This window comes from Manacus candei, unplaced genomic scaffold (genome assembly GCF_025592945.1).
Source record: "Manacus candei isolate 608988 ecotype Guabito, Panama unplaced genomic scaffold, ASM2559294v1 h1tg000024l, whole genome shotgun sequence".
Lineage (NCBI taxonomy): Eukaryota > Metazoa > Chordata > Aves > Passeriformes > Pipridae > Manacus > Manacus candei.
Genome location: NW_026138072.1, coordinates 8,972,597 through 8,986,602, shown reverse-complemented (window position 1 = coordinate 8,986,602; position 14,006 = coordinate 8,972,597).

Below are 14,006 nucleotides of genomic sequence, written 5' to 3'. Positions count from 1 at the left end.
TAGTATCCAACCTAACTGAACTTCACACCATTGCCCCAGGTCCTGTCAGTGGTCACCAGAGAGAAGAGATCCACTGCCTGCCCCACTTTGGACACTCTATTACTTTTACATCCTGCTCATATTGCAGTGCCCAGAAGTGCACACAATATTCAAGGTGAGGCTGGTAATGCTTTGCCTGATGCCCCCCAGGACACAGTTGGCCCTCCTGGCTGCCAGGGCACTGCTGACTCATATTCAACTTGCTCTCAACCAGGACCCCCTGGTCCCTTTCCACAGGACTGCTCTCCATCATCTTGTTTCCCAATTTGTACAAACGTAAAGATGTATAAATATCAATAAAGTTGTTCCATGTCCAATGTAAAAGTTTTAATTACTTTTCATTTCTCATATTCAAGAAAATGACCCTTCAAGCTATATCCTGGTAAGGAAAAGATTTCCTTTACACATTAACCACAATGTAATAAATTGGATTGGGAGTCGCTTTGTTAATATCTTTAATTTCTGGTACAGAACTCTGGTATTTTTCATTGGCACTACCTGTTCTTTAAAAAAAATAGGCAAAATCATCAGTGTTGAAATATGTCTCGGTATTTATGTGAGATTAATATCATAACCTTCTAAGGTGTTACAATGGAAGAGCACTGTATATTTTCCTCTTTTAAAAGAATATAGTTCAAGCCACTTGACAACAGAAACTTTGTCTTCTAGCCCCTTGACCTTTAAAGTGTATTTATTTGACTAGTGAACACTTTCAATGGATTTGTATGGATTTGTATGGATTTGGTACTAGACACATTCTTGCATAATTCCTGTTTACATAATAGGTATGATAGAGTTCAGGAGCTACTAAAGAAAAAAAAGTAAGAAACACATAACCTTACAAAGTAGACTTTGTCAATGGTTGAACTGTAGCTTTCCAGTCACCTAGTTTCCTGTGTCCCTCCTTAATGCCAGCAAACATCAGCACAGAGGAGTGCTTCATTCTCCCAGGCTGACAATGAACTGGAGAAGCTACCACTTTTTTGAACCTACTTTTTTCCTCAAAAGGACTTAACAGCTGAAACCTGTCTTGCCCTGATAAAACAGTGTGAGCATGTATTGGAGATAGGGTTTGTGAGATCAATAACATCTAAGTGATTAATACTGAAGGGGATCTAAAGAAAAAGATAATTATTTATACCAAATTTTATTTATAAATAAAAAATTGTTCTATGAAAACTGTCAACAAACTTTAGGGACAAACTTTTAAATGCTTTTAGGGAGTGTATTAGTCCCTATCTTTATTGCTGAAGGATCTACAAAGTTTCAATGTCAGACATTTGATATTGAATTATACTAACAAGCCATGCAACACGAGAGGGAAAAGACTTATGTTTCATTAGAGTAAGGAACCCAGTTATCCCAGTATAGAAGTAACACCTAACCTAAGTAAAACAGTTCTTGGTTTAATTAAGGATAATGGCCAACCATCTCCTGAGCAAGAAAAAGATAAGCTTCGGGAAAAAAACCTAAAACTTCATAGACTTTTCAAGTACTGCTTCATACTAATTTTGAGATTCCGACTGAAAAGGCTGTTACAATGACCTTGTAAGCATTTTCAATAGTTACTTTTTTTCTACTAATATAATAAATAATCATCTCCTAAATTAGAATCCAGATTTGTATGGATTTGATTTCTAGTTGATTTAGTCTGTCATGCTTCACTTCATAGACAATTAGATAGTATTAATAAAAATTTCTCTCTTCATAATGATGAAGTTGTCTCTTAAAAAGCTCTGAATGTTATGCAGTTCTTTTGTTAGGGACATAATTAAAAACTAAGCAGTAAATTAAAAGGACATGTCCTGAAGGAAACCATAACATTCAGGCATAGAAGATGAAAATTCTCAACTTTAACATAATACAAGAGACAAACCTTTTTTTGAAACTTCAACTCAAAGAACACAGACCTAAATCTTTCAGACAATCCAGACTGAAGTCAAAGAATCTGTAATCGTTTAAACTTGACAGCCCTTCCTTGTGACAATTTGTTAGGATTTCTAAGTTTTTTGTATAGAAAGGAGTTAACCAAGGCAACAATTAGGTAACAAAGAAATACAGTCACTAAAGACAGAAGTGTTCGGAGCAAAGAGGAAGAGTGAAATAATTCAAGAGACTGCAGCCACAGAAGCAAAGCCAGTTTGGGCTTTTAAGATGGGGGATGATGCCTTAAGCCCCTAATGGTTTTTTATTTTTCTAATAGTTATAAGACTTGTAAATTTTATAGGTAGGTTTTAAAAGCAGAAACCCCTCTGTCCCTTGTTCCTTTCCCTTGTTTACACATTCCCTAACCCTTTTACCCCATTCTATGCCTTCTATATCAACCTACCCCTGAATCCAGTAGCAGTGTTTAGTCTTTTGTCAAGGTAAAGGCCTAGACTGTTTGGAGAACAGCGTATCAGGGCCTAAACCACAGAGTACGGTCAAAAACTAGGTGACAATATACCCTTTGTACTCTGATGAAGCTGAAGATGATGAAGTAGGTGGTCCCAAAAAGACCCCAGACCCAATTCTCAGGGGGAGGGCCCGGGGCGGTCCAGAGGAAGGGCCAAAGGGTGGACACATCTGGGATTGGATGGATAATGCTATAAAATGTAACCTCTCGGGCACGGCCGGTGCGCGCGTCTATATCACCTATTGCCTTGGCAAATAAACCCTTTCTTATCTCACCCCCAATTAACTGCTCCGGAGATTTTTTTTCAGAACCAAAATACACCGGCAACAGGGAGACAAAGAATCCATGGGGTGGCAGCGGAACAGCAGACTTGTTGCAAGGAGAGAGATGCAATATGATAGAAAAAACTGTAGCTGATACAGGTTTTGATGCTTGGACATTATCCTGGACGAATATGGATCTCACTGATATAAGGCTCTGGGTAAAAGCTTACCTATTAAATAAAAGAAATGCAGTTGGAAACAGAACTTGGAAATATGTTTTTGTGCTTTTCAAGAGGCGTGGTGCAAGCTTGGCACATTTTGAAGGGTTGACAGCCCTGCAAAGGCAGTTGAAACATACTGCATGGTGCCAATTCATTTTGATTTGCAGGTAACTGCTCTAAGAAAAGGAAAACAAATGTCTCAGTAAAACCCCAAAGGATGATTAATGTAAGGCTTTTCAAGCACTACTAGCGGTATGTGTGTGTAAGATAAAAAAAACCCAAATATTATGCTACTTTACCATCTAGGGCAATGCCTCTGACGAACTTCATGCAGAGTCAGGACAGCCTACAGCAAAAATATTGTTTTCACAGGCCTATATCCAGGTGGCAGGCCCTCAAAGATATACTGACCCTCTAGAAGGGGCACAGTATCTTCAGAGCTCCCTAGAGGAAGAAGATACAACAAAATACCAAACATGAGAAGTTTCATCAGCACTGAACAGACTAGAACTGCACTAAACATCAGGAGCTTTCTGAGATTCTCCCAAAGTGCAGGCAATGAAATAGGGTCATGAAAGAAGAATCATGGAGGTCTGAGAGGGAAAGAGAAGGTGGAATAGGGTGCACAAAAAGGAAAAAAAAATCCACAATACCAAAAGATTCTATGAGCTTTAGTAATAATATAACATACTTGAAAGAACAACTAAAACATATGAGCAAATACCGTGCAGTTTATTATTCATACACAGATCATCCTAGTGATACTTCTGTCATACAAAAATGAACCAAAAATTGCTACTGTCATGTTGTTTCAACTCCTACCTGTAATAAAACCATTCTCACACATTTCCTGCAAAAGAATGGTAATTAAAAGCTGGATTGGTTTTTGTTTCTTGACAAGAATTTGTAATCAGCAGTTACAATTAGAAGTGTCAAAATCTTTAGAGCTTTTTGAACAAAGAAGATAACGCCCCGGTCAAGACTCCAGGAACATGCTTTGTATTCTCTACATGATAGCATGCCGCGGTCCGAAGGGCGGATGGGGTGATGGCACAGCACGGGTCCGGGACACAAAAGTAGTGTGCCGGTAGAATCCTTTATTCCAGTGTGCATGTGGGTTTTTATCAGCTCAGGGGGGAAAGGGCCAGAACATGGGGTGGAGCATGAGACAGACAAGCGGGGAGACAAACCAGGATAAGGACACAGGCAAAAGGGGGAGGAGCGCAGGAGGAACTGGGGAAAGAAAGGGCGAGTGGGGGCTGTGTCCTCTCTGCAGCTTCTCCAGTCAATCAGCAGAGAAACAGGGGACAGGGAAGCGAACAAGCCGAGACATGCCCGGGAGATACAAATTCTGGGGAAACCTACAATGAGTATATACATAATAAATGTAAAGTCTGTATCGTAAAGTCTGTTCAATCGCTGTACATATTTTTCCACTTCTGAAATCGTTCCCATTCTAATTCTTGGTCCTTGACAATAGCATACCTGTTCTCCATACATTTTGAGGCAGCTGTACAGTAACAGCAAAACATGCCAATATGTTCCCCACAGAAACCAACAGCCAACTATGAAAAATAAATGGTGACAAAGTTCCTAATTTAACCTACTAGCTGTATCTCCCAAAAATAAAATAAACAAAAAGACTTCACAAAACCAGGATAACAATTAGTACCTGTTAAGCTCTTAAGGCAGTCTGAGAAAATACCCATCCTACTACTCTGAATGGAAATGAAATGGAATTCTAAAATGGAATCCAAAATAGAAGATTACCTCTGCTCATGGAGGCATTGCAGATGCAGATTATCCATCACTTTCATTCTTGAAACCCACAGCAGTTAACCACAATTTAAATTAAAGCACACTATTGTAAAATAAGCATACTTACAGAAAATGTTGTCTAGGATAGAAAGGCAAATACTAACAAGACTAGAAGCACTCTTGATAACATCTTATTATTCCCACTTCCCTTGTGTTCTTTAGATAGAGAAATGCATGTGATACTGGCAAGGTTGCAACAGTGCAAATATATCTCTAATCCTAAAAGGTAACATAGAACCATTCATAGTTTCAGCTTTGTTCCTGAAGATGCTTAGTAGTTTTTCTACTTCTCTCTTCAAGTAAACTCAAAAGGGATTTTCTGGTAACAGAACACCACATGGTTCTTTTATTGTTTAGTGCAAATTAACAATCCTTTAAGGAGTAGCATGAAAGATCCTTTCCTGCCTCCTGAGCACATGTTAGCTTTCAGCAGTTGTTCACAGAGAGCTGTAGGACACCTTTTCCCTCCCACAGTTTTGTATTTCATTTTGGCAAAGATAGACACATATCCTCAGTAGAAAACAACTCAGCCAACTGCAAGCCTTCAAAGATTCGCACATGACTTTAACAGGCGCCCCCCCTTTTTGCCCCCCCTTTTTGTATTAGCCTCAACAATTTCACTTATTCTGCCAAATTCGCATAACCACAGAATCATTAATGTTGGAAAAGACCTCCAAAATTATCAAGTGCAACCTTTGACCAAACACCATCACATCAACTAGATCATAGAAGTAAGTGCCACATCCAGACATTTCTTGAACACCTCCAGGAATGGTGACTTCACCACCTCCCCGGGCAACCCCTTCCAACACTTGACAACCCCTTCAATGAAGAAATTCTTCCTGATGTCCAACCTGAACCTGCACTGGTACAGCTTAAGGGCACCTCCTCTTGTCCTGTCTCTGGTTGCGTGAAAGAAGAGGCCAACCCCCACCTGGCTACAACCTCCTTTCAGGTAGTTGTAGAGAGCGATACTGTCACCCCTGAGCTTTCTTTTCTCCAGGTTAAACAACTCCAGCTCCCTCAGCCGGTCCCCACATGACTTACATGACTTACTCTCTAGACCTTTCAGCAGTTTTGTTGACTTTATGGTGTTGTGCAGTGTTTCAGGATAACACTTACAAGGTCTTGTTACACAGAATCATACTGGGACAACAGGCTTCAAGTGAATCAAGTTAGGAAATAGAATTCTGGAGGTCATACACAGAGTCTGGTCCTTATTCTGGCAGCAGTAAAAAAATCAGCATCAGAAAAAAAATGTGAGAAAAGATAAGTCTCTGCAATACTATGGTTAGGCAATGTCTAGCAAAGTGATAACCATATTAGAGCAAGAAAAAAAGTATGAGAAGCTGAAGACATCATCTTAAAGCTTTCAGCGACAGAAGTCTTAGGGCAAAGGTTCATGTTAATAGTGGCTGTGGAGTAAAGATAGTAATATATATTAAAAAACCTTCCCCACCAGAAGCCCATACCTTGGAGGATACATGTTCAAAAAGCACCTAAAATCTTTCATAAAGTTTATAAACCTGGGCTGAATGACAGTTTTTGTCTTTCTCCTCAGAATGGAACATGTGGATAGCATTCAACCTCCTTTGCTCAACACTTGTCTCAAGACAGCTTCTACCTTGTGCTAAGCCTTTAGACTGATCAGTAGTATTGCTTAACCACGCTTTTATCTAGTCATTGAGACAACTTACCTGTACCAATTGTGGTGGCTGCAGTACCCAGATATACCCATGACATACTGCAGCATCATTATCAAGTTGCCTCACACACATTAGGGTAATTCCTTCATCCAGGCTGGATGGCAGCAGACAATATTCTCCTTTATTTTCAAAACTAAAATAAAAATAAAGAATGATGAAATTTGTCAGGAAACACAACACAGATAATGCAAAAAAGAAAAATCCACATGCTCTCTTTGTTCAGCAATCAATGACATCACACATCTGTCCCTTCTAGAACACTAGAGTGCTCTCAAACAGCATCACACTAGTTTTTGCAGCTCTTAAATGTCAATAGAGTACCCCATGAGAGAAGACTTCAGGGCAAAATTTTGATTGTGCATTTTGAACCATTATTCATTCATTTTCTTATTGATTCACGTCTACACAGAGCAAAAAAAAATTAAATTCTTTACTATTTCACTGTCCTCTCCATGTAAGTTATCCTTGTCTCTGCTTTGACCTCCAGTTTATCAGAAATAATAAGTAAAGGAAAAAAAATAGTATTTCTTCTTTAAGTTAGATTTATCATTCAAAAACTTTTGAAGCCAATGTCTCTCCTGCCTCCTTGACTAATAATGCCTCCTACTCAAGGAGTTAAAGTTTTTATATAAATAATTATTTGGGTTTTTTTTAACTTCAGTTACTTCATGGCTGGGTACCCCTCTTATGATTTCTGTGTCAAGTTGTTCTTCCTCTATCTTGAACAAAACCTTTTTCTGAATGTATGTCACAGAACTCTTTGCATAGATAAATAATGAGAATCAGAGAGAATGTCAGAGTACAAAACTTCTTTTCAAGCCTTTAATTTTCCCCAGGTGTTTTTCTAAGGTTATAACTCATCATACCACTCTTTCAGAGACAGTAGAATCTTTATCTCATAAATCATGCATGATTATCGCTTCCTTTCTTTAAAGATGTGTTTACAGGTCAATTTTACCAAGCTTTTTGCAAGTTAAATATACAAGTACAATCATCAAAATTATATCCAAGACAATAATTTGGAAACTTATATTTGGATTAATGTGCTCTTCAAAAATTTCTGGTCAGGTATCCTGGATGAGGAGACAGCCCTATAACAATTCCCAGCTTAAGTGAGACTAATTAGCTTGCTAAGCTTTCTCAGTCATTCCAACCTTGAATTTAAATTTCATTTTCATTGTTTCACAGAACAGTTTTCCTATTAACAGGAACCTGAAAATGTTGACAAAATCAGGTGAAAACTACAGAAGACTACTGCAATACTTGGTAGTGCATTTGACCTGAGAGTGCAAGCTTGGCTTCAAACTGAATTTAAAGGGAGAGAGGGGGGAAAAGTAGTATTTTACACCAATATTATAAAACTGATATTGCATCTAAGAGTATTTTATTCCAACATGGAATCAAGTGTATAAACAAAGGTGTTTTCCTAGCGTAAGCCACTTAAGAATATTACTTCCATGTTGCAGTGTTTTTTAAATAAAAATTTGAATAAATTTGAATTTGATTAAATAAAACTTAATAGATGGGTAAAGAGAACTTCTTCAGATGTTATGAACCAAGCCTATTTTCATCTTTCCTTACACACTTTGCACTGAAATAGATTAAAACTCTTTAGTTTGTTCAATTTCCCGACATTATAGGACCTAAAACCTGCCAAAATTTTTATTTATGCTGTTAAATACCTATGAAATGAGCCTAGAATAAATAATTAGTTATTTCAAATCAGTTAATAGTTTGCAAATATTTTCAGTATATTCAGACACCATACCAAGCAAATATGCAGAATGTTTCGGGAAATCAGACAGTAAAATAGCATGCCCAGCACAAACCTTGACTCCCTTCTTTTTCTTTCCTAACCATAAGAAAGTGAGTACTGTCATGGTAAACACAACAGTACTATTCCACATTCAGATAATTTGCACATCATCACAAATTAGTAGATGAACCTGGCTACAGAAAAAACACCACCTGCATCCCACACCAGAGCAGGCAGATGCCCAAAGGAGGATGTGAATAGGAAGCCCATGCTGGAGCAGGCTCCTGGCAAGACTTGTGGCTCCAGGGTGAGAGGAGCCCACACTGCAGCAGGTTTACTGGCAGGACCTGGGTGGATCCATGCTGGAGCAGCCTGTTTTCCTGAAGGACTGAACTCTGGACACACACTGGAGCAGTTTGTGGAGAACTGAATCCCCATAGGAGAGACTCACATTGGAGAAGTTCATGGAGGACTGTCTCTTGTGGGTGGGACCCTATGATGGAGCAGGGGAGGAGCGAGAAGAGGAAGGAGTGGCAGAGACAATGTGCGATGAACCGATCACAACTGCCACTGGCTGTCCCCTTGCACCACTGGGAGAGAGGAGGTAGAGAATTCAGGAGTAAAATTTGGCCCTTAAAGAAGGGAGGGGGTGGGGGCAAGGTACTTCAAGATTTATTTTTTCTTTTTCTCATTGTCCTACTTTGATTTGATTGGTAATATGCTTTGATTTGATTGGTAATAAATTAATATAATTTCCTTGAGCCAAGACTGTTTTGCCCACAACGGCAATTGGTGAGTGATCTGTCCTTGGCCTTATCTCGACCCATGAGCCTTTTGTTATTTGTTCTCCCCCTTACCCAGTAGAGAAGAGGGAGTGACAGAGTAGCTTTGGTGGGTGCCTGACAACCAGGCAGGGTCAACCCGCCACACCTCTCCTTGTCCCAGTCTGGGAAAAAAGAAACTGAATTTTGCAAGAAAAACAGCCTTTTTGTTTATCTGCCTCACAATCTACCATGCTCTGTTTCTAAGAAGAGAAATAGGCTGAGGTTTTTTCTGTTTAATTCTAGTGTAGAAATTCAGGAAACACATACTGGGTAAAAGCATTTAGATCTTTTGAAGGTTTAGGACATGTTTTGTAGACAGCAACCCAAAATAACCTAAGAATAGTTGTCTACTTCCATTCACCTGAATTACTTGTTTAAAGTAAGTTTATGGATGAGGTAAGTTTGTGCACTCTTTATGGCTGCAGATTGAAGAGGTTACTAGCTGAGGCTTAAGCACATGATGTGACACCTTGAGAAGTAGGCGCTTCACTCAAAAACATATCAGGCATTTCTGCATTTTGTTCTGCAAAGGTGCGGTGGGCAGCACAATACAAATGTCTCTGCTTTTCTGCTTAGGTAGTCCAAGTTCAGTTGTGTTTATTAGCTTCCCTTCACCTGGACCCACGCTAATTCAATTCAGAGCACCTGCTCGTCTACCTAGTTTTGTTTCTTTTTATTAAAGGAAGGCTAATTAAATTGAAGAGTTGCTCACAAACCTGGGGTTTCGGTACAGCAGCTGAAGTGCTGGGCAACAGGCATTGTGCTACGGACAAAACATGAGATATTAAGCTAGCAGAGTCAAGAGCTAGGAAGAACACGAAATGACAGTTATCTATGCAATATTATTTCACAACACCTTTTCCTTTGCATAGTCATTAGTGTAGGGCCTAATTACATAAGCACATACCGTTAAGTGCACAGGCTGCCAAATCATTTAACACTATTTTCGTTTCAGTGGAGTGGACAGAAACAACAACATCACTGTTGCTGATTAACATTAAATAGGGTTCTTTTTCTTAATACTCTGGTTTTCCTAATCTCCAGCAAATAACATAGTCAAAAAGAATGTGTTACAGCATTCTGGTCACAGATTGATAAAGGTTTCCATTTCAAAATCCTTATTTTTTCTCTCTAATTGGAGAAGATTTTTGTAAGATAATGCTCCAACTGACAATTATTTGAGTGGTTTGTAACCACCTTTTGCAGAAGATAAACATAGTAGCTGCTCTTGATCCAAGCTGACCTGCCTCCCTGAGAGCAAATAGAAAAAAAAAAAAAAAGGAAAAGGAAAAAAGAGGGTAAGAGAGTTTTAAAGAAAAGAAAAGCAAGCATTTAAAAGCAAAATGTCTATTCATGAGACTGATTTTCACATGCAGCCTTGCTGCTGTGACAGGCACAGAATACGTTTGTATTAGCCACTCCAAAAGCACAGAATATTTCTCTCACCACAGTGTTTTTAACACCTGAAAACCAACTTCACGGTACACAAAAAAATGCAGTAAAAATGAGGGAGTAAAACAGTTTTGCAAAGTTCAGAAAGAAAACCAGTTAAACAAAACGCAATATGTTTTTCCAGTTCCCAATGTCATGCTCAAGCCATTTCAGCATGTTCTGTTGCAGGATACTCAGCTGCAGCCTTGACAATGCTGTTATTACATATTTGGTTATAATGTCTAACTGGATAGAACTACTTTAGAGCTAGTTCAAGGTACAGAGAAGATTATGTTCCAGCAGAGGAACGAACAATTACATCAGACACTCCTGAGATTGCTGATAGAAATTGAAGTTACAAACCAGGTAGTCATCCAATTTAAGACAGGACAGACTCTGTTCTTGATGAAGATTATGATCTGAGTCATCAACTTGACATTAAAATTAGACCTTATTAGTGTCAAAGAAACCACTACTGATCACTGAGTACAAAATAGGAACAGCATTTTAAAATGTGAGCAAATAATTTGTGCTTCTGAGCTGGTGTAGGGTAGGAACATTGATTTCCCTCCGCTCCTTAACTTTCACTTTTTTAAGCATCACAAAGAAAAAAAAGATGCTGTGTTAGTAGGTATTTTAGAATACCAAGGAGGCTAATATTTGAGAATGTTTCTAACAATTTTATAAAACTATACTATTACATAAAGAAAAATTTCACTGAGATATTTCAGCCACACATTGAGCTACAGCACAGGAATATCACATCAACTCTAATTTGCAGGAATGTATTTTATAAAACAAAACTCCAAAGGCTTATTATAATAAGAACTTTGGGTCTACTTCTTTTCTTTGAGCATATGTTTTGAAAAATGTCACAAGACTGACCTCTGGTGGGTCATAAATTACCAAGCATCTAAAGTGACACACAAAAAATAAATATGTATCACGCACGAGAAAAGGAAGGGACTTTTCACAGAATCCCAGAATATTTTTCATAGATTTCAACATAAGAAGGACATACTATTCTTCACAGTCTCCCACAGCAAAGAAGTGAATATGCTGCAAGTCATTATAACAAACAAGAAACTATAATGATTCCACTACTTATTTACTCACCATTATTTGAACACAAAATTAGCTATAGAACTCAGAACTACTGCTTTTTTATGAGATTAAATTTAAACAGCTAGCACTGCATATAAACTTTGAACCTGCCTAAATTTTAGTCATGCACAAGGCCAGATCCTCAAATGAATAAGTGCTCAGGTTAAAAAAAAACCAACAAAACAAAACAAAAAAACCAAACCAAAACCAAAACCAAAAAAAACCCCAAACAAACAAACAAACAAACAAAAAGGTAAAATTCCATATTCTATCATTCAGTATCCTGAATATAAAAAAAACCCAAGCATATCCAGCTCCACCTTCCAGCCTTCGCAAGTCTTCGCCTGTACCAATATAAGTATTTCATTATCTGAATGTACTCCATAAGATAATCAAGCAAAAACCTGTCCTTTTTTCCTAATAAACAGGAAAGACTGACGTGATGAAAATTCTGTTTAAGGAAACAATTCCAAATACCTTGCATAATCTACAGTTTTGTAAAAGCCACAAAAACTGCAATTTTTCAATGTCAGTCAGTCAGTACTGAGTGTAGAGGTTGCACAAGATGAGTCATCTGGTTTTGCATAACAACTTCCAATTTAGACCTTCAAGAACCACATTAGCCTTTTGCCTCAGCATTATGTCGGGAAGCTTTGTTCACTGTAAGAGCAACTTTTTACAGAGCTGTGGCCTTCCAGAACACAGTCTATCCTCTCTTCTTTATTTTCATTTTTACATGACCTACTTATCTTTTTCTCAGACATATAACTTTGAAGCGATCATATTGAATGTATTTTCAACCTGCAATGTTCCATATTAATGCCTCTGTTATTACTGAACATTCTGAAAATACAAATGAGATTAGCTAATGATGCTAACAGATTTTTATTTTCACATCCTCAAAGAGAACCAACTGATAGGAAAATCTATTGATCTAATGCAAAAACCCATAGAGCATATCTCCATCATGATTCCCTTGTCTGTACATGTAGGCAGTTCTTAATCACTTAAACACTGACATTACCCAGGAATAATTGTATCAGATGCTACTAAATGAAATGCCATAATGGTCCTATTGTACCCACAATTTTTAGCCATATCCATGGCTCCATCAGGACTTCCAAGGTATAAAAAACAGATGAGAGCTAAGTCTATTGTCAGTTTACCTAAATGTTCTATATAAATATCCTATTGTCCTTAAATTTTCAGCAAAAACTGACAAACATTATAAAATAAACTTGTAATCTCAATCACTAAGAAAAGCAAGTTTGTCATTCAAGAGTATGCTCTCTATAAAGAATTTAAACAATGTATTGAATAGACTTTAGCTTTATTACTATGTTTTGGGGTTGGTCACTAAAATTCTGTATCAGTTTTTCCAGTTTTGCCCAGCTTTGCCATCAGACTCATTTACTATTGGCTGTTTGGATCATTCTCAATTATCCTTTTGAATAACAGCGTGTTTGACACTGTTCTGGTACTACTCTGCCTTTGTCAGGACAATCAAGAGATTGTGTTTCAGACAGCTTTAAATACCAAAAGTTAAAAAAAGCAGTGAAATTGAAATTTACTGTCCCTAACCAACACTGCTTAAATACCCTGCTTCTTTCAATTACATTTAAAAAAAGGCTTCAAAAACATGTATCAGCTTTCTTCTTTTCAAACACAGACTGGATTTTCTCCTCTATGTAATTTAATTGTCTTGGTAAAATGAAATCGGAGTTAAAGACCCAAACAAGAACTTATATCACATAATTTTTTATCTTTAGAATTATTGAATTGGTCAACTTCTTTTACAGTCAGTAGAATGGAACACTCAATTCTCAAACATGATTTATAGAGGAGATAAATAGTATCCTGGATGCATAACTATCCTATAATCTAAGATTCTGGGGGGAAAAAAACCAAATCAAAAACTGACACCAAATACAGGAGGAGATGTTTATTAGAAAATATCATGCAGCAAATACTTGAAAACAGAGCTAAAAACCTATATAGGCTTTCTTTTTCTGAAAAGATTCTCTGCTCACTCTTTTGCTTCAAGCCTAATTAATTGATGAAAATAGTAATATTAATGCATTAGAGCTATTATAAATTACACTAGAATTTCCAAACTAATAAAATACCTACAGAATTACATATATGAGTGTATAGATTTAAAATCTAAGAAGTATGGGCTTACCTAAAGCTCGAATCATAAGCTCTCAGGCAATAGACTTAAAAAATTGTGATCAAGAAATAAAGACAATTATTTGAGTTAGAACAGCCTCTGTGAAAGAAAGAGATGCTCTTATAAAGTAAAATATCTGCTTAGAAAAGAGGTGGAAAAAGCTCTGCCATATCACAGCAGTAGAGTAAAAAGTGTGGTAATAACATACCACCTTTTCCACTTTAGTACTTTTTTCCACTTAGTGGAATATGAAGGCACGATCATCCAGATTTTGCCTAA